Here is a 19,134-nt window from a genome sequence, read left to right as displayed (position 1 = left end):
ACCTGGTAAAATTCAAAAAAAGTCCATATTTAATGAATAATGTTATATCAGTTAATTTGTTAGTTTTGATAAATGTACCCTGGTTGTGTAAGATGTTAACATCAGGGGAAGCTGAATGAAGAGTGTACAGGAACTCTCTCTTCTCTCTTTGCAACTCTTCTATAAATTACTTCAAAATACAAAATAGTTGTAAAGTGTGGACAAAGCTGGGATGGAAGACAGGGAGGCTCAGCCCACTCCTATGCCGTGCCTTTGTTCCTTCTCCTGCACAGTGGACGTACATAAAGCACATCCTACTGCAATTGTTCTGGTGTGTGTTTGTATTCTGCACTGTTTTGTTAATATGTTAACAGTCTCCCATCAATCTGCATCACTTTGCCAGCTGGATATGTATTTAAGTCCCTTGTCTTTACCCTGGCTCTTAGCACAAGGCCCAAGATAAAGCAGGTTTTGATGATTGATGCTCCATGATGTGGTATCAGTGCGGTACTTACACTATACAATGTTGAGTGAGGTTTTTTCTGTCGTTCAGGAGTCAAGGCTAAGGCCAAGAGCTGAGTAAAAAGGTGCAAAACACCCCAAATTCTGAGCTCAGAGTGCCCCTCGCTGCCAGGTGTCAGCCAGCCCCCTTTAGGGCTTGCTGAAAGCGAGAAGGCTAGTCTGCCATGTACTGCTCCCCACCGCATGGTGTCCCGGCCCGTGGGAGAGGGCTGGGCAGGGGGCGAGGCCAGCCTTTGAGGAGCATTCTGCTCAGGAAGAGACGTTCTTTCCTCCTTCACTGCCCGCAACCCTGAGCAGGGAACCGTCTCCTTCCTGCAGAGTGCTGATGCCCCCGGAAAAGGAGAAAGAAGAGTGTGTTGCCAGAACCTTGAGGGAGAGGGCTGTGAAGCAGCTGGCCACCCACTGCCAGGCGAGTGTCAGCAGGGGAAGGTGACTGGGCCTGGCCATCCTGTTGGCACCACCTCAGCAGGGTGCCAAGGCAAGAGGCCTCCAGCACAAATCTGTGAGGTATGGACCATCTGAGGCGGCCTCAAAAGACGTGGGTGGGTGCTTTGGACTGAACATTTGTGCTCCCCCAGAAATTCATCTGTTGAAACCTAATCCTCAATGTGCTGTTTCAGGAGGTGGGGCCTTAGGGAAGTGATTAGGTCCTGAGGGTGGAGCCCTCATGAGTGGGATTAGTGTTGACAAATAAAAATGGCAAGCAATAGGACATATTGGAGTATATGAGGAAGCCATTTGGTATAAACCTAATTCGGCCTGACTTTGTTTTTTTTTTCCAAAAGGGCCTGACATGGCCATTGAGCACGCATTGTATATCTGCTTTAAAACTATGTCCTATGGCAAGAACAAATGGCCTTAAGATAAAGGTGCAACTTCCCCCCACATTGGCATTTCCTTAGGGATAACCATCTTTCCTTAGGCTAGGAACTGATTGCTGTGCTCACCTTTGAACACCCAGCTCACCTGTGACCACCCAGCTCCAGACAATAGAACTGCCACTCTGCTGTGTTCACCGAGACAGCAGACCTACCTGCTGTTTCCATCAATCGCTGTCCGACAGAGCAGTCTCACGACTATTGTAAAAGGGACATTTCAATCCTATGTGAAACATCCTCTCTGGGGGTATATAACCACTCTGTGCACCCCACTTCTTTGGTGCACTTTCTTCAGGAAGAAAGGCCCCGGGCCATGGGTCATGGTCCTCAGATTTTAGCTCAGAATAAACTCTCCCAACTTTTCATTTATAGATTGGTTATGGATTATTTTCGTCGACAGTGTCCTTATAAAAGAGGTCCCAGAGAGCGGTCCCTTGCCCCTTCCCCACTGCGAGGACACAGACAAGAGATGGCTGTCCATGAACCAGGAAGCAGCTCGCACCAAGCACTGACTCTGTGAGAGCCTTGATCTTAGACTTCTCAGCCTCCAGAACTGTGAGAAATGAATGTTTGCTGTTTAGTTAACCCAGTCTAGGGGATTTCTGTTGTAGCAGCCTGAGCTGACTAAGACAGCGGGAGACAGGCTGAGTGTGACAGGAGCTGGCTCTCCCGCAGCTGGTGACTGCATTTTGGGTAGATTTCTTCAGGGCTCCCAGATTCACCCTACAAATGACCAGCATTTAAATTCCTGCCACTCGGAGGGCGCGTGTCAGTCTGATATTGACGGCCAGTCAGTGTTAGCCAGGGAAGCAACAGCAAGCACAGAGAGGATGGCGACTGTAGGGGAGGGGGACATCTCCTCCACCCGCTCTGGGTTCGTCTGGCCGGAGAACGAATTAAATTCACATGAGACAGAATAGCAGGAGAAAATTAAACAAAGCTTTATAACATGTATACATGGGAGAGGCTCAGGCAAGCTGAGCAACTCACCAAGATGGCTGAAGCCCCCACCTTAAATATCATCTTCAACTAACGACAAAGGAGGGTGTTGGGGGTGGAGGGAGTCAGCTACAGGAGGTTACCAGAAACAGGAATAAGATTATTATGCAGATTTAAGTCCTTGCCTTTGGTATTGATTAAGAGTTTCTAGAGATAAAGTCATCCCCCTCTTCTTCCTGGTACAGAGAGGGAGGGACCTTTACAGATGGAGATTTCCTTTACAATGTAAGTGTCTCTTAACAAAAGGCAAGCAAGTTCCACTCCTCAGAGCCTCCTTCCCTGTGTCAGCCCCAAATAATCCTCATGCCAAAGAGACATATCTTGGCGTGGCCAACACCAGTCCCTGACGCAACCTCACCCAGTCAAGTAAGGAGAGGTTTGTATCAGGCATGAGAATGAAGATTCAGACAGAACTGAATCTTAGAGACTGGCCCGAGACAACTCTCATAACTAAGAGATAGTTATGAGATGAAAAATTATGGGGTCACAACAGGAAGTTGTTACTACCCAGTAAGAAAGGGAGGGTCAACCTCCCACAGTTGGGGACAGGTCCAAGAGAAAAGAAAGCCCCAGTGAGCTGGACACTTCAATAAGCCATTTATACTTATACACATTCTCCCAAATTGAGAATAGTTAATAAATTGTAGATTGTCTCATATTAGGTAGGGAACCTTTCTGTTTATTTCTTATTCTGAGAATTTTTACAGATGGATAGATGAAAGACTTTTTATTAAATTATAATTCTTTCCCTTTATAGTATTATTTTCTCACATTAGTTGCCAGGAAATTTTGAGTTAAATCTGACAAATAAAAATGGCAAGCAACAGGATATATTGGAGAATATGAGGAAGGCGTTTGGTATAAACCTGATTTGGCCTGACCTTGTCTTTCCAAAAGGGCCTGACCGTGGCTGTTGAGCATGCATTGTATATCTGCTTTAGATATTCCCTATGGCAAGAACAAAGGCCCTTGAGATAAAGGTGCAACTTCCCTCCCCCTCCCAACGTTGGCATCTCCTTAAGGATTAAGCATCTTTCCTTAGGCTAGAAACTGATTGCTGCGCTCACTTGTGACCGCCCAGCTCGAGACAATAGACTTGCCTCCTGCTACGCCCACCAAGATAGCAGACCCACTACCTGCTGTGTCCATCAAGCACTGTGCTGACAAATCGAATGCCCAATTGCAGTAATTATCTCATCTCATATGCCTGATAATGCTAAATATTTTCAAGATCAGGATGAGAAAGTAGATGTAAAAATAACTAATCCATTATGATTCCTTAATTAGTTCTGTTACTGCCCAGGGGAGTCATCTGCCCTCCCCAAGACATGCCATAGCCAGGAGGCAAGGTGGTAGGAGAGAAAGGGTTTCTTTATTACAGCTTGCTAGCAAGAGGGAAGACAGACGACTAATGTCAGAAAGAACCATCTTATAGAACAAAGACTACAGGCCAGTTGTGTCTGGGGCTGGTCTCCGGGTGGGGCAGACCTGTGGTCTTAGTTCCTGATCATCCTCTGTTTTACTGGAATATGCATCAGAGATCAGATCAATGCCTATACCTTGATCTTCAGTTGTCATTGATGTTGGCTATCAGCACAGGCTCTCTGCCCGGGGGTCATCACATTCCTGGAGAACTCACAAGAACAAAGTTATCGTCTTAAAGCAGCTGGGAGGGGCCACAAAATCTATAGAGCACGTCTGGGCTAGTTAGTCAGAGGTCATTTAAAGCTACAATGTGGTTTCTTTTATACAACCTGGCTTCCCTTCACCAACCTTGTGTTGAGCCGGTATCAGTTGCATATAGTGAATTAAATATTCACACTTGTATTGGCTGTGACCTCATTCAGAATACTGTTTAGTATCAAACACAGAGGTTTGCTAAGTCTCCTCCTTTCATCTCTGTCCTTCTCCCTCTACTGCTGAGCCGAAGACAGGAGTTTGCTGTCCCTTTGGCACGTCTCGTCCCTGAGCATCATGGGGCTTTATCACTACCACTGACTTTCCTGTGGGCTCAGGGCCTGCACTGACTTGCAAATACTTCCAAAAACTCTGGGTCTTAAAACAGTCAACAAGCCGGTGTCAGAAAGAAGGCAATGGTGTTCTAAGAAACACAAATGAGCAAAGAAACATACCACATCCTTTCTTACTTCTGTTATTTCCTTATGTTAGTTAACCACTTATGCTGAAAACAATGACAAAGCAAGAGAGGGAAAAATCGGGTAACTCGTAGTTTCTTTTTTTTCGGTCTTCCCTTACTCATTAATAAGTGGAAGGTACAGAGTGTTGGTAGAACGCACATGCAACCAGAAGTGAGTTAAGGATTCTGATCATCAGTTCCCCCACTGCCAAGCATTTCCCAGACACCAGCAGGGTGGCCTACAATTCCACCCAATCCTGACACTACCTATCTGGAGATAGATCAGATTCCACAGGTGAAGGGCTCAGTCCCACAAGGGCAGCCTCCACTTCAGATGCCAATCACAAGCCCAGGTTGTCACCTGTGCTTCTCACTGACTGGCTGTAGATCAGAGGTTCCCGCAACCCCCTCCTTGGGTTCGATCAACTTGCTAGAGCAGCTCACAGGACTCAGGAAACCAGTTTACTCACTAGATTGTCAGTTTATGACAATAAGTATTAAAGGATACGAACCAATAGCCAGATGAAAAGTTTCACAGAGCGAGGTCCTGCACAAATAAGCTTCTGTCCTCTTGGCAGAAGCTCTCGGGCTCACCAACCCATAAGCTCTCTGAACCCTGTCCTTTTGGGTTTTTATGGAAGTTTCATTATATAAGCATGATTGATTAAATCATTGGCCACTGGTGATCGGTTCAACCTCCGGCCCTTCTCCCTTCCCCAGAGGTCAGGCGTGGGACTGAAAGTTCCAACCCTCTAATCACATGATTGGTTCTCTGGCAACCAGTCCCCATCCTTAGGTGTGGTTCATTAACATAGTAAAAGGTACCTTTGTCACTCTCATCCCTTAGGAAATTCCAAGGGTTTTAGGTGCTCTGTGCCGGAAACAGGCAAAGACCAAATACATACAGTAATCCCCCCTTATCTCTGGGGGATACCTTCCAAGACCCCCAGTGGATGACTGAACACAGATAGTACTGAATCCTATATATATTATGTCTTTTCCTGTCCATACAAGCTATGATAAAGTTTAACTTATAAATTAGACACAGTAAGAGATTAACAATAACTAATAATAAAATAGAACAATTACAACAGTACACTGTAATAAATTGCCAGCATCACTACTCTTGTGTTTGGGGCCATTATTAAGTAAAATAAGGGTAACTTGAACACAAGCACTGTGACAACATGACAGTCAATCTGATAACCAGCTACTGAGTGGATAACGGGCGGGGAACCTGTACAGCTTAGATGCACTGGACAAAGAGGTGATTCACATCCCGGGCAGAACAGGGGAAAAGCTCAGGATTTCATCACGCTACTCAGAATGGTGTGCAATTTAAAACTTATGAATTGCTCATTTCTGGAATTTTCCATTTAGTGGTTTTGGACCTTGGTTGACTGTGGGTAATCAAAACTTCAAAAACCAAAAGCACTGATAAGGGGGGATGACTGTAATTACTATAAATCACACTATCACAGGAGTGAAAACAGTTGAGTTAGTTATGTGCAGTGTTTCCACTGTTCTTGTAAGAATGAAACACAGTTGATTCTTGTTATTCACCAGAGTTATGATCTACAAAGTCACCACAAACACTGAATTAGCAAACACTGAACTATGCTGCTCCCAAGGGGAATATAGAGTTAGGTTCCTGCCAGCTCCTGTTCACAATGTTTTCATCAGCTAGTGAACACATAGCCTTGTTTTATGTGTGTTTCTGTTTAAAGACACCTTATCTAACATATATTGTTGATTCGTTAACTTTTGAACGCACAGCCAGTGGCACTATAACTCACATTCGAATGAGGTTTATCTAGCATGCATGTTTTCTCTGTAAGGTGTAAGGCACGTCACAACCCGAACCTAGAAAGCTATGAAAAGAAAGACTGATAAATTTGACTATTATGTTAGTTTTCTGTTGCCACAAACTTAGTCACTTAAAACATAAATTTATTATCTTACAGTTCTAGAAGACGGAAGTCTGAAATGGGTTTCACGGCCTGAAATCAGTGTCGGGGGGGCTGTGCTCCTCGGAGCCTCCAGGCAGAATCCGCTTCCCTGCCTTTTCCAGCTTCTAGAGGCTGCCTGTGCTCCGTGGCTCACGGCCCCTCCTCCAACTGCAGAGCACACACTCCAACCTCTGTCATCACACCTCCTTTTCTGATTCTGACTCTCTTGTCTCCCTCTTATAAAGACCATGGTGATTACAGTGGGCCCACCCAGATAATCCAGGATAATCTCTCCCTCTCAAAATCCTTAACTTAATCACATCGCAAAGTTCGTTTCACCGTTTGAGGTGACATATTCATAGGGTCTAGGGATTCAGACAGGAACATGTTTGGGGAGGGGGGACTATTTCATCTACCACAACTACGTAACAGATTAATATCTCTGATGGTAGAAGAATCTGATAACATGTGAAGCCCTCTTATAAGATTCAGAGAAGTAAAAAGATATGCGCAGACACAGGCACGCACACATATCTGGCTCTCAAAAGAAGCAATGCGACAGTAGGAAGAAGGCTGCTATGCCTGGCACGTTCCCTGATTTCTTGGTAAACTCATTTAGCTTGTATATCAGATATGGTTTTAATTTCGGGGAAGTCACAGCAAACACCAAAGCAGAAGTCAGCTATATACAGCCCCCAAAACCCTCAGAGATACCAGGCAGACACATCAGGCGAGGTCTCCAGTTGGCTAAATTTATATAAAATCCCTAGGTAACCTGCACTCAGGTGCTGAGACTCTGACAAAAGCTCGAGTTTGTCTCAGGTGTCCTTGAGAACTCTGACTCTCTATAAGAGGGAAAAATCTATTCTTTTTTTTTTTTTTTTTGAGGAAGATTAGCCCTGACCTAACTACTGCCAATCCTCCTCTTTTGCTGAGGAAGACTGGCCCTGAGCTAACATCCATGCCCATCTTCCTCTACTTTATAAGTGGGACGCCTACCACAGCATGGCTTTTGCCAAGTGGTGCCATGTCCGCACCCGGGATCTGAACCCAGGTCGCCAAGAAGCGGAACATGCAAAGTTAACCACTGTGCCACTGGGCCAGCCCTGAAAAATCTATTCTTGATAATCCCAGATCAAGACATACTTCTTCAAATGTGTTCTAATTTTGCGGAATCTCACATGAAAAGAATATGTATTCAATTGCTATTGACTGGAATGCTCTGAAAATGTCAGTTAGGTCAAGTTGGTTGATGGTGTTGTTCAGGTCATCCACATCCTTATTGATTTTCCTTCTACTTGTTCTATCAATTACTCAGAGAGGAGTATTGAAGTCTTCAAATATAATTGTGGATTTGTCGATTTATCCTTTCAGTTGTACCCATTTTGTCTTCATGAATTTTGAAGCTATATTGTTGGTTGCATGCACATTTAGGAGTGCTATCTCTTCTTGGTGAGTTGACTCTTTCATCATTATTTAACATCCCTCTTTATCACTGGTAGTATTCCTTGTTCTAAAGTCTACATTATTTGACATTAAAATAGCTACTATCCCTTTTTTCTTTCTTTCCTTCCTTCCTCCCTCTCACTTAAAAAACGTTTAATCCTTTTTATTTTGAAGGAATTTTAGACTTACAGAAAAGTTGCAAAAGTAATAGAGATTTCCCATATGTGCATCACCAAACATCCCCTAATGTTAATATCTTGCATAAATATGATATAATGATTAAAACTAAGAAATTAACATTGGTACAATAGTATTAGCTAACCTGTAGACTTTATTCAGATTTTACCAGCTTTTTACCAATGTCCTTTTTCTGTTGCAGAATCCAATCCAGGATCCCATATAACATTTAGTTGTCTTCTTAGTCTCCTCCAATCTGTAGCAGTTCCTCATTCTTGCCTTATCTTTCACGACCTTAACACTTTTGAACAGTACTAGTCAGTTATTTTGTAAAATATTCCTCAATTTGTGTTTGTCTGATGTTTTCCCATGATTAGATGGAAGTTATTTGTTTTGGGAAAGAAAACTGAATAACGTGCCCTTATCGGCACCTTATATCAGCAGGTACATGATATCAATATGTCTTGTTACTGGTGAAATGTAATTTGATCACATGGTATTTGCAAGTTTTTTCTACTGTAAAGTGACTATTTTCCCCTTTTGTAATAAATAAATATCTGAGGGAAGATACTTTGAGGCTATTCAAATACCCAGTTTCTTCTCAAATTTTCTTCCCTTAATTTTAGCATCCATTGGTGAATCTTGCACGCAACAATTATTACAACGGTGGCACAATGATGATTTTCTATTTCCTTCATTCCCTCTCCATTGATTAACTGAAATTTATCTGTAAAGAGGACCCGTCCTTTCTCTCCCACCAGCTTCCTTGTTGATTGGTGTTTGCACAGTATAGCCTTTCCACCCTTTCGCTTTAACCTATCCAGGTCTTTGTATTTAAAGGAGGTATCTTCTATATGACCTATGTTGTGGTATTTTTCAAAAATCATTTATTGGGGCCTGCGCTGTGGCTGAGTAGTTAAGTTCGCACACTCCGCTGCGGCGGCCCAGGGTTTGGATCCTGGGCGTGGACATGGTGCCGCTCGTCAGGCCATGTTGAGGCAGTGTCCCACATCCCACAACTAGAAAGACCTGCAACTAAGATATACAACTATGTACGGGGGGTTTGGGAAGATAAAGCAGAAAAAAAAAAAAAAAAGATTCTCAACAGTTGTTAGCTCAGGTGCCAATCTGTAAAAAAAAAAAATCATTTATTGAAGTGAAATTCAAATAATGTAAAATTAATGCTTTTGAAGTGAACAATTCAGTGGTTTTTACCAAAATTACAATGTTGTGCAACCATGATGTGGTCTATTAAAATCCAATCTGACAATCTCTTCCTTTTAGTTGTTATATTTAGACCATTTACATGTAATATAGTTATTAATATGATTGGATTTGGGGCTACCATTTTATTATTTGTTTTATGCTTTTCCTTTCTGTTTTGTTATTTTTGTTCCAATTTTCCTGCTTTTTTATTATTTGTATATTTTTTATTATTCTATTATAACTTTACTAGTTTTTTGGCTGTATCTCTTTCAATTATTATTATATGGGTTTCTCTAGGAAATACAGTATATATACCTAAATTTTCATGGTTTACTCAGAGTTAATATTTTACTACCTTAAGTAGTACACAGACGCTTTCAACCATTTAGGCCTCTTGACCCTTCCTCCTTTATATTATAGATGTCATTTGTATTATGTGTACATTTGAAAACTCCAATAGGCAATGATATGATTTTTGCTTTCACTCAGTCATACAGATTTAAAGAAACTTGAGGAAAGAAAAATAAACGTTTTTTGTTTTGTTTTTGTTTTGTTTTGTTTTGAGGAAGATTAGCTCTGAGCTAACATCTGCTGCCAATCCTCCTCTTTTTGCTGAGGAAGACTGGCCCTGAGCTAACATCTGTGCCCATCTTCCTCTACTTTCTATGTGGGATGCCTACCACAGCATGGCTTGCCAAGTGGTGCCATGTCCGCACCCGGGATCTGAACCGATGAACCCTGGGCCACCGAAGCAGAATGTGTGCACTTAACCACTGTGCCAGCAGGCTGGCCCCTGAAGTTTTATATTAACCTAGTTATTTACCATTTCTCTGCTCTGCCTTTATTCCTGAAGTTCTAAGTTTCCCTCTGGTATTATTTCCCTTCAGCGTGAAGAAATTCTTTTACAATTATCTTAAAACTGGTCTCTTGATGACAAATTCTCTTAGTTTTCTTTCATTTGAGAATGTCTTTATTTAGCCTTCATTCCTGAAGAATATTTTTCTAGATATAGAATTCTGGGTTGACAGATGTTTTCTTTCAGCACTTTAAAGATTTTGTTCCACTGTTTTCTGTCTCCATGGTTTCTGATGAGAAATGTGCTGTCATTCAAATCATTGTTTACCTATGTGTCCCCATATGGCATTTTTCTCTAGCCAATCTCAAGAATTTTTCTTTACCTCCTGTTTTCAGCAGTTTAATTATGATGTGTCTTTATGTGGTTTTCTTTGAGTTTATTCTATTTGAGTTTCACCAAGCTTCTTGAACCTGTGAATTTATGCTTTTTATTAAATTTATGAAGTTTTTAGCTATCATTTCTTCTGACGTTTTTCTGCATCAATCTGTCTCTCCTCTTCTTCAGAACTCCAATGGCATAAAAGTTAGAACTTTTGATGTCATTCCACAGATCCCTCAGATTCTGTTCACTTTTTTCCTAATTGTTTTTCTCCTTGTTCTTCAGATTGAGTACATTCTACTGATCTATTTCAAGTTTATCGACTCTCTCTTTGTCATCTCCTTTCTGCTGTTAGCCCATCAAATTAATGTTTTAATTTCATGTTTTATATTTTTTCAGTTCTAAAAATTTTCTATTTGGTTCTTTTTTATAGTTTCTATTTCTCTGCCAAGAAGTTCTTCTTTCCATTTATTTCAGGTGTGTTTACCATTAGCTTGTGAAGCATAGTTACCACACTGCTTTAAAATCTGTCTGATAATTCCAACATCTGGGTCATCTTGGAGTTGGCATTAGTTAATTGTCCTATGAAAACTGATCATACTTTCCTGTTCTTGTGTGTGTGTGGTGTTAATTTTCTTTTTATTGAGAGATAATTGACACGTAATGTTATATTAGTTTCAGGTGTATAACATAATGATTTGACATTTTTTCCTGTTCTTTTTATGTCAAGTAATTTTAGATTATATCCTGGTCATTTTTAATGTTATTTTGTAATATTAAAGCTTCATGTCCAATTAAAGTCCTCTGAAGAATGTTGATTTTTTCTTTTCATTACAGCAGGCAATTATCCCATTTAGGTTCACACTGCTAGTTGTGCTTCACCTTCTGTGGTCAGGAGCTTCCCTCTCTATACTGTTCTCAGAGACCTTGCTGTGCTGGTCTGGGTCTATCTCATGCAAGCACAGTTCAAGCATGAGCCCATGATTTGTATGGGTTTATACACAGAACTAGGTGACCCCCTTCCAGTTCTCTCCTTACGAGTCCTCCCACACTCTGAGGCCCTCCGGTCCACCTTTTCTGGTTTCTCTGGCCAGAAAGATGGAATTTCAGTTGGAATTTTAGTTGCCTACACTGCCACCAAAGTGCAGCTCCACAACCAGGGCCCACCTTCAGAGCAAAGCTGAGAGAGGAAAAGTATGAGGATCACACACACACAGACATACTCTTCAGTCTCCATTTCCTGGTTCTTCTGTCCAGAAAGATGGAGTTTCTACCACAATTTTAGCCTCTCGTTCCCCCACCACACAGTTTTGCAACTGGTACCTGCCCACAGATCAAAGCAATGAGAGAAAAGAGAAAAAGAATTTAAAAAGCAAGAAACTCACCTCTATGTGGCTCACTTCTCCAGGTTTTGGTTTCTCTCTACAATTCATCTTCTTTTGTTTACTTTCAAGATCCTCATGTAGTTGCTTTTTATGTAGTGTCCAGAGTTTTTAGTTGTAATCCATAGGAGACAGAAGTGGGCTTATTTCATATTGGACAGAATCAAAAATCTTGCTTTTTATTATGCTTGAATTACTTAATTAAAAGCAAAAATGTTCTGGCTTATTCAGCCTGGTACAGAATCCATTTTGGAGTCTCTCATGTCTTCTGTCAAATATAATTTCTTCCAGGATTAAAGCAGGTTGGATAATATTCCTTGAAATGAGATGGTTGGGATGGTACACAGAAAAGTTAAGAACCACTGATCTGACAAGCTATGGTTCATCTTCAGTTAGTTCTGGCCACTCTGTTAGCCAAAGGTCAGCAGAAACACATTCAGCTGGCCACGTCACTAGGGTTTGGGCCAGTGTTGATTTTTTAAAATGCTTTTCTCAACAAGCTTAGTCTCTTAAGAGAATTAAAAAATTCTGTTTTCCTCTGTTTTCTATGTCTTAAGACCTACTAGGTTGTGTTGTCTGTGTGCCTGGGGATACCAAGCAGTTCACCAAACAAACAAAGAAACAAAAAACTAAATGAATCCTTGATTGACTCCCAAGAACTCAGGTAAAGAAGAGAGCCTTTTCATGCCTTTGCACAGTCCCTTTTAGCCTGTGTTCAGGTTTTGTTTCTTCACCTGCACAGATGCAAGAAAGGAAGGTACATGATGGGGGAAGAGAAAACTCTCTCTGTATCCTAAGTCAATCAAATTCAGTTAGCAAACCCCACCAACATTGGATAAGTCATCCAGTGCTCACTCTCCGATGCGCGGCAACACATGGGTGGGTCTGAGCCCTGAGAGAGCCCGCTCCTGAGGAGCCCCTCCTGCAGCCTTGAGGAGCGGCTGAATAGTCTCAAGCCCCCTTCATGCAGTCGTCACCGTCACAATTCCCCAAACTCTGTGGTAGGTGCTTTCAAATATCTCATTTCATGAGCAAAGACTTATCTGGCTGCCAATTTGGGGCCTTACATGGCCCAGGGCCACTTCACAGTTGAAAAATCTGGTTGGTCTAAAATGAAAGTTGACAGCCAACGTGTGGAGTGGTCTGGGAGAAATTTTTTTTTTTACCAAAGATCCTTGAATTTATTGCTTATGCAAAAAGGCTCCACCTTCGGCTCAAGGTTCTCCAGGAAAATCAGCCTTTGGCAGAGTCCACATTGTCAACAGCCTTTCCAGTGTCCTGATATGTCTGCTATATAAGGAAGGACCTAAAACCCAAAGTCCAGTAAGTAGAATTTCTATATCTATGCCATATTGTCATCAAGCCCTGCTATAGACTGGATGTCTGTGTGCCCCTAAACCTGATATGTTGGAACCTAATCCCCAATATGATGGTATTTGGAGGTGAGGCCTTTGGGAGGTGATTAGGTCATGAGGGTAAAGCCTTCATGAATGGGATTAGTGCCCTTATAAAAGAGATCCCAGAGAGCTAGGTCACCTGTCCCACCATGTGAGGACACAGCAATCTATCAACCAGGAAACAGGCCCTCATCAGACATCAGATCTGCTGGGGACTTGATTTTGGACTTCCCTGACTCCAGAACTGAGAGAAATAAATGTTTATTGTAGTGACCCAGTCTATATATTCTGTTACAGCAGCCGGAACAGACTAGACCAGTCCCATCTTTAATAGTCAAAATAAGGCGTTCAGTCACAGATGCCCAGGAGTCCTTTCTTCCTCCCTAATGGCTGATAGCTTCACAACACACGGGACACAAAACTGGGGTCCTTTCATTCAGTCAGCAAATACTTACAGACTGCATGCTTTGTGCTAGATACATTATTAGGCCCTAGGGACAAAACTGTATACAAGACAGGAAATCACTGAACCCTCATGGAGCAGACAACCCACCGGGAGGCAGGTCATAACAAGCAAGTAGGGTGACTACAGATTGTGACAAGTGCTATAGTGCCACGAAGGAAATGAACTGAATCCTGAGTCAGGGTAATTGGGGAAGCCCCTTCAGACAGAGTGGTCAGAGAAGGCTTCTCCGAGGGGGTGAACTTCAAGCTAAGGCCTGACGGAAGAAAAGGAGCTGGCCAGGAAGAGGATTCCAGAAGGAATGCCAAGTATCAAGGCCCAGAGGCAGAAAGGGTCTTAGTGTACTTGAGGAACAGAGAGGAGGCTGGTGTGGCTGGCATGTGGTGACTGACAGAGGAATGAAGGGAAAGGATGATGGAGGTGGGGCAGGTCACGCAGCATCATTCAGGCCACAGCAGCCATCTGCATTCTCATTGCCACAGGAAGCCACTGAAGGATTTTAAGCAGGAGAATGATGTGATCTGATTTCCATTTTAAAAGCTGCTGTACAGAAAATGTACCAAAAAGGGGCAAAAATAGAAGGAACAGGAAAACCAGCCAGGAGGCTGCAGGAGCCACCCAGGAAAGACGCAGTGATGGCTTAGACTGGGGCCGGGACTGTGGGCGTGCAGAGAAGTGAACAGGTTTGACACGTATTTTGGAAGTAGAAGTAACAAGCCTTAGAGGACATCAGGGATGACTCCTGGATTTGGGGCCTAAGCAAGGAGATGACGAGTAGATCGTGTATCCTTTACCGGAATGGGGAAGACTGAGGAGAAAGAGGTTCGGGAGTGGGGAATTAAGAGCTACTAGAGAGCCGAGTAGAGATGTCAAGCAGCTAATTGGATGACAAGTTTGGAGTTTAGGGGAGTCATGAGCCCATTCTTGTTGTTAGTGCCATCAAGTCAATCCCAGCTCCTAATGACGTCGTGGACAGCAGAGTGGAACCCTGCCCCGTCTCTTTGCGCCATCCTCTCACCTCCCAGTGCTCTATCAGACGATGCTCTGCTGCTGTTCATAGGGTTTTCATGGCCAATCTTTTGGGAAATGGGTGGCCAGGTCCTTCTTCCTAGTCTATCTTAGTCTGAAAGCTCCACTGAAACCTGTCCACCATGGGGGACCCTGCTGGTGTTTGAAATGCCAGTGGCAGAACTTCAACATCACGGAAACACCCAGATGCCATCAGTGTGACAACTGATGAATAAATTAAAAGCAATAGAATATATTGGAGTATATGAGGAAGCCATTTGATTTAAAAGTAATTTAGCCTGACCTTGTTTTTCCAGAAAGGCCTGACATGGCCTGTTGAGCATGCATCGTACATCTATCTGCTTTAAACATTTACAATGTCTCAAAGCCAAGAATGATGCCCTTAAAGACAGGGATGTTGCCTCCCCCATATCAGATTTCTTTAAGGATAAGCATTTCTTCCCAGAAACTAAGGATTAATTACTGACCTGCTTTAATGCATCTTGTGACCACTGACCTGTTGACCAGTGACTCGCTGTGCTAGAAAAGCATCTGGTGACAGCAGTAAATGAGATATTCCTGTCATAGGTGAAGGATGCTCTTTCTTCCAAGGTGGTATATAACCAGTGTGCACACCCCACTTCCTTGGAGAGCTTCCTTCCTTGGTAGAAAAGTTCTCCCAAGCTATTCCTCAAATTGGCTCGTAATAAACCATCCCAATTTTGATTTATAGATTGATTATGGATTATTTGCATTGACACAAACAACAGGCAGGTGGAAACGAACCTGGGCCGTGGTGGTGAGTGTGCTGGATTTTAACCACTAGACCATCATACACCCATAAGCCCTTCGACAGTATTTAAAGCCATGGAAGAAGAAATGGTCCTCTAGGAAGAGGATCAGGATAGAGGGAAGAAGAAGATGCAAGTTCCAGCCACAGGGCTGCAACATTTGGAAGTTGGAGAGAAGAGTGAGAAAAAGAGACTGAGTGCCTGATGCGGTAGGAGGAAGGCCAGAGTATGTTGTCACGGAAGCCATGCAAAGAGAACGTTTCCAAGAAGGAGTAGTCATCCATGAGCAATGGCACTGAAAGGCTGAATGCAAAGGGACACAACATATTCTTTGGATTTGTCAACATGGAGGATGTAGTAACTTCAGTTTCTCCATCAGTGAAATGGGTTGTTCTGAAGATTATGGATTATAGAGAGTCTATATACCAGACATCATCAGCCTGAATTCAAATAATTTTGCTTTTGCAATGATATTCTGTCAGTGATTGTCAAACTTTACTGTTTATTAGAACCACCTGGATGGCTTGTTAAAATACAGTTTTTCTGATTCACCAGGTCTGAGAATTTGTATTCCTAACAATATTCCAGGTGTTGCGGAGCCTCCCCTTGTTTGACAAAGAGGAAGCTATAGTCTTTTCCAGGGGTTATCTTTGGCTCTCGTTTTTGAGAATCCCCATGTCGCCTATATGCCCACGAGAAGCCCTGGTTACTGCTTGCTACTTTAGCCCACTAGCGAAAGGTAGACTGAAATACCCTTTGAGCTAGGCCGTGCAGCTTCTGTTCCACACAGCCCGTCGGAGATAGCACTCTGACCAAGTCAACCCTGCCTGCTGACCTCCAGCCCAGCAACAGGCAGCCAGGCACCTGCCCCCAGAGCTAATAATGGAACCACAGATCCACACTCAGCAGAGCTGGAAACGTGTCAGTAGCACTGGTGTCAGTTTCTTGGCTTAAACCCCAGAAGATATAAAGTCCTGAAGGAATAAACTCCAGTCGACTGACTCCTAAAGGACCTGGTGTAGGTCTCTGGAGGTTTCCTCAGACATTAAAACTTTAGTGCAATCGAAGGGAACACACTCCACCTCCATTAAACCCAGTCAGAGCCATCCCACAGCAAAGCTGCCTGGCTCTGCAAGTGCTAAGCTCTTTCTATCCATAAATATACTCTCCTCCAGAGTCACCCCCCTCCCCCTCTGCCTTCACTCATTCTCAGGGCATACAACATACACTGTTGAAGGGGCTCCTCTTCAGATCTTTGAGTTGAGTCTGGGTCACTGGCCCCAAATCCATTTTCCCTTATGGGGATTTTCCTCTTGGGAACCCGATTGTCCTTTCTTGAAATCTAAGTTTGGCTGGGCCCTCCCAATCCATCAGTCATGTTTTCGTAGCCTTAAATCTCAGTGGGGTCAGTTCCCGTTTCCTCTGTTTTGTGGGAGGGGTCAGTTTCTGAATAAATTTGTGGCTACAGAAAGGTACAAGGAATTCCACCAAAATCCACCAACCACAGCAACCAAGCCCCAGCAGTGAGTAGATACCCTGGGGGAGGGGCATTGTTGAACTCTTCTCAGCAAGAGCTCCAGGCCCTGCCCAGGCCTGTAAGACACTTAGCATATACATGGGACAGACTTTCACTAAATGGTAGCTGTTACCATGATTGCCTGTTCCTACCTACAACCTCATCCTTCTCCCCAAACCAGTTTGCCCTCAGGCTTTTCCTACCCATCCCAGAGCCACAGCCCTCATTTCTTCACACCGAGATCCTCCCCACATCTGACTCCCTAATCTGTCTTCCCACAGTATCCCACTGCCCGAGGCCATTTTCTTGCACAAGAAACAATGGTTCCCTATTTGTAATCACCCGAACTTCTCATCCTGGCCTGCAAACCCTTCTCCCTAACCTACCCGATCTGAGCATTTACTCCCCCAAATTCATTCAAATATATATCGAATGCCTTCAGGGCACTGCAGCCATGAAGATGAGCAAGATGTTGCTGTTCTCAGTGAACTCACAGGATATAAAAAGAAGCAAATGGGCAATAAGCCAATTCCGAAACCATGTGACAAGGCACAGGCTGCTGGAACCCAGAGGTAACCAGGCAGCAGGCTGATTGAGAGTGGAGAAAAGGCATTTTAGGCAGAAGAAACTACATGTGCAAAAGCGTGAGGGGGTTGAGAAGTAGGACACACTCAGGTTACTGCAGGCCATTCAGCATGACAGAGCAAAGCACTGCAGGGTGTGGACTGGTAAGTTTTCCGGATGAACAGGGAGGCAGGAGGAGAACTTTGAATATTAATAGATATTAATGGAAGCTTAGATTATCCTAAATGCAGTTAATAGAAGACATTAATAGAAGCTTAGAATTATCCTAAAAGCAATGGGAATATTTGAAGGATTTTCAATAGAAGAGTAAATGTTAATTTTTAAATTCAGGTTTGGAATTGTTCTGATTCACGGATAAGTCTAAATAAGGGACATGTTTATAATGTGTTTTAAAGATCTTACAGTACAGAGAAATCACGTTTGTGAACTGTACCTCCTAAATTTCTCTTGAATCTACGTTTTTCTTTTCCATTCCTGTTGCTTCTGCTTAGTTGAGGCCCTTACCACTTGTTGCTCATCTCCCAGATTGCTGCCACACCCTCTTCCGTGGTTTTGCTGCCCCTCCATCTTGCCCTCTCTTTAGTCTCCCTTCCAAACTAAGAAAAGCGAACAGGAGTGATGAGCATAGCTTCAATTACACCATATACATCAGTGTCCATCCTATACAAAACAACACTTCGCTAGCCTATCAGGAATGCAAAACTAAAGCCTTTACTAGTATAATGTCCCTTTACTTGCAGAATACTGTGTATCTTCAAAGAATCCGTATGAACTCATTCCTCACAGCGATGACAAGCTCAAAGAAGCAAGATAGCTTCCAGTCAGAATAGGACAATCCAAGTGAATTCTGCCTCTTCTCGTGGAATGGATTATATTACCTATTAAAATTATACGCACTGAAAAAATTTTCAGTAGATTAACACGTAAACAAGGCACAAAATTCAAATACTATAAGCCAGTAAAAAGTAAGCTTCTTCCCATGCCAGCGACCAGGTTCCCTCTGCCCCCTTGTCCCTCCCCAGAGGCAGCTAATGTTCAGGTCTCCTGTGAACTCTTCCAGAGATGTTCTAGGTAGACAAATGGTCATGTTTTATCATGCTGTTTTGCATGTTCATACACATTAATACACAGAGGTACATAGTACAAAGCCATCTTTCTTCTTCATGACAGCACAGAATTTCACCGTTTGGCTGTACCACTTTGTATTTAGCCAATATAGTATTTAGAGGCCTTTACAGGCATATCACATCCTTGCACATATGTCATTTTTGCTCTTGTGTAAGTACAAGTGTAGGATAAACTTCTAGATGTGGAATTGCTGAGTCAAACTGAAGCGTTTTCTTTGTTTTGTTTTTTTTAAAGATTGGCACCTGAGCTAATATCTGTCGCCAATCTTTTTTTTTCCCTTCTCACCAAAGCCGCCCAGTACATAGTTGTGTATTTTAGATGTGGGTCCTTCTGGTGGTGCCATGTGGGACGTCGCCTCAGCATAGCCTGATGAGCGGTACCAGGTCTGGGCCTGGGA

The 19,134-nt window shown here is 42.9% G+C and overlaps 2 long non-coding RNA genes across 2 annotated transcripts in view; one reads left to right on the top strand and one right to left on the bottom strand.

Moving 5' to 3' along the window:
• The window catches only part of LOC106824067 (uncharacterized), a 30,167-nt gene extending 17,918 nt beyond the window's left edge, over positions 1-12,249 (bottom strand). Inside the window, exon 1 of the long non-coding RNA XR_011498308.1 lies at positions 11,853-12,249. This is a non-coding gene — a long non-coding RNA (uncharacterized lncRNA). The remainder of the gene's footprint in view (positions 1-11,852) is intronic.
• Positions 820-1,744, top strand: LOC139042083 (uncharacterized). The gene is made up of 2 exons (XR_011498310.1): positions 820-1,008; positions 1,424-1,744. It is a non-coding gene; the product is annotated as an uncharacterized lncRNA (long non-coding RNA).
• Positions 12,250-19,134: the final 6,885 nt, after the last annotated feature.

Source organism: Equus asinus, chromosome 25 (genome assembly GCF_041296235.1).
Source record: "Equus asinus isolate D_3611 breed Donkey chromosome 25, EquAss-T2T_v2, whole genome shotgun sequence".
NCBI lineage: Eukaryota > Metazoa > Chordata > Mammalia > Perissodactyla > Equidae > Equus > Equus asinus.
The sequence above is the reverse complement of the archived record's forward strand: the minus strand, read 5'-3'. Positions and strand labels throughout refer to the sequence as shown.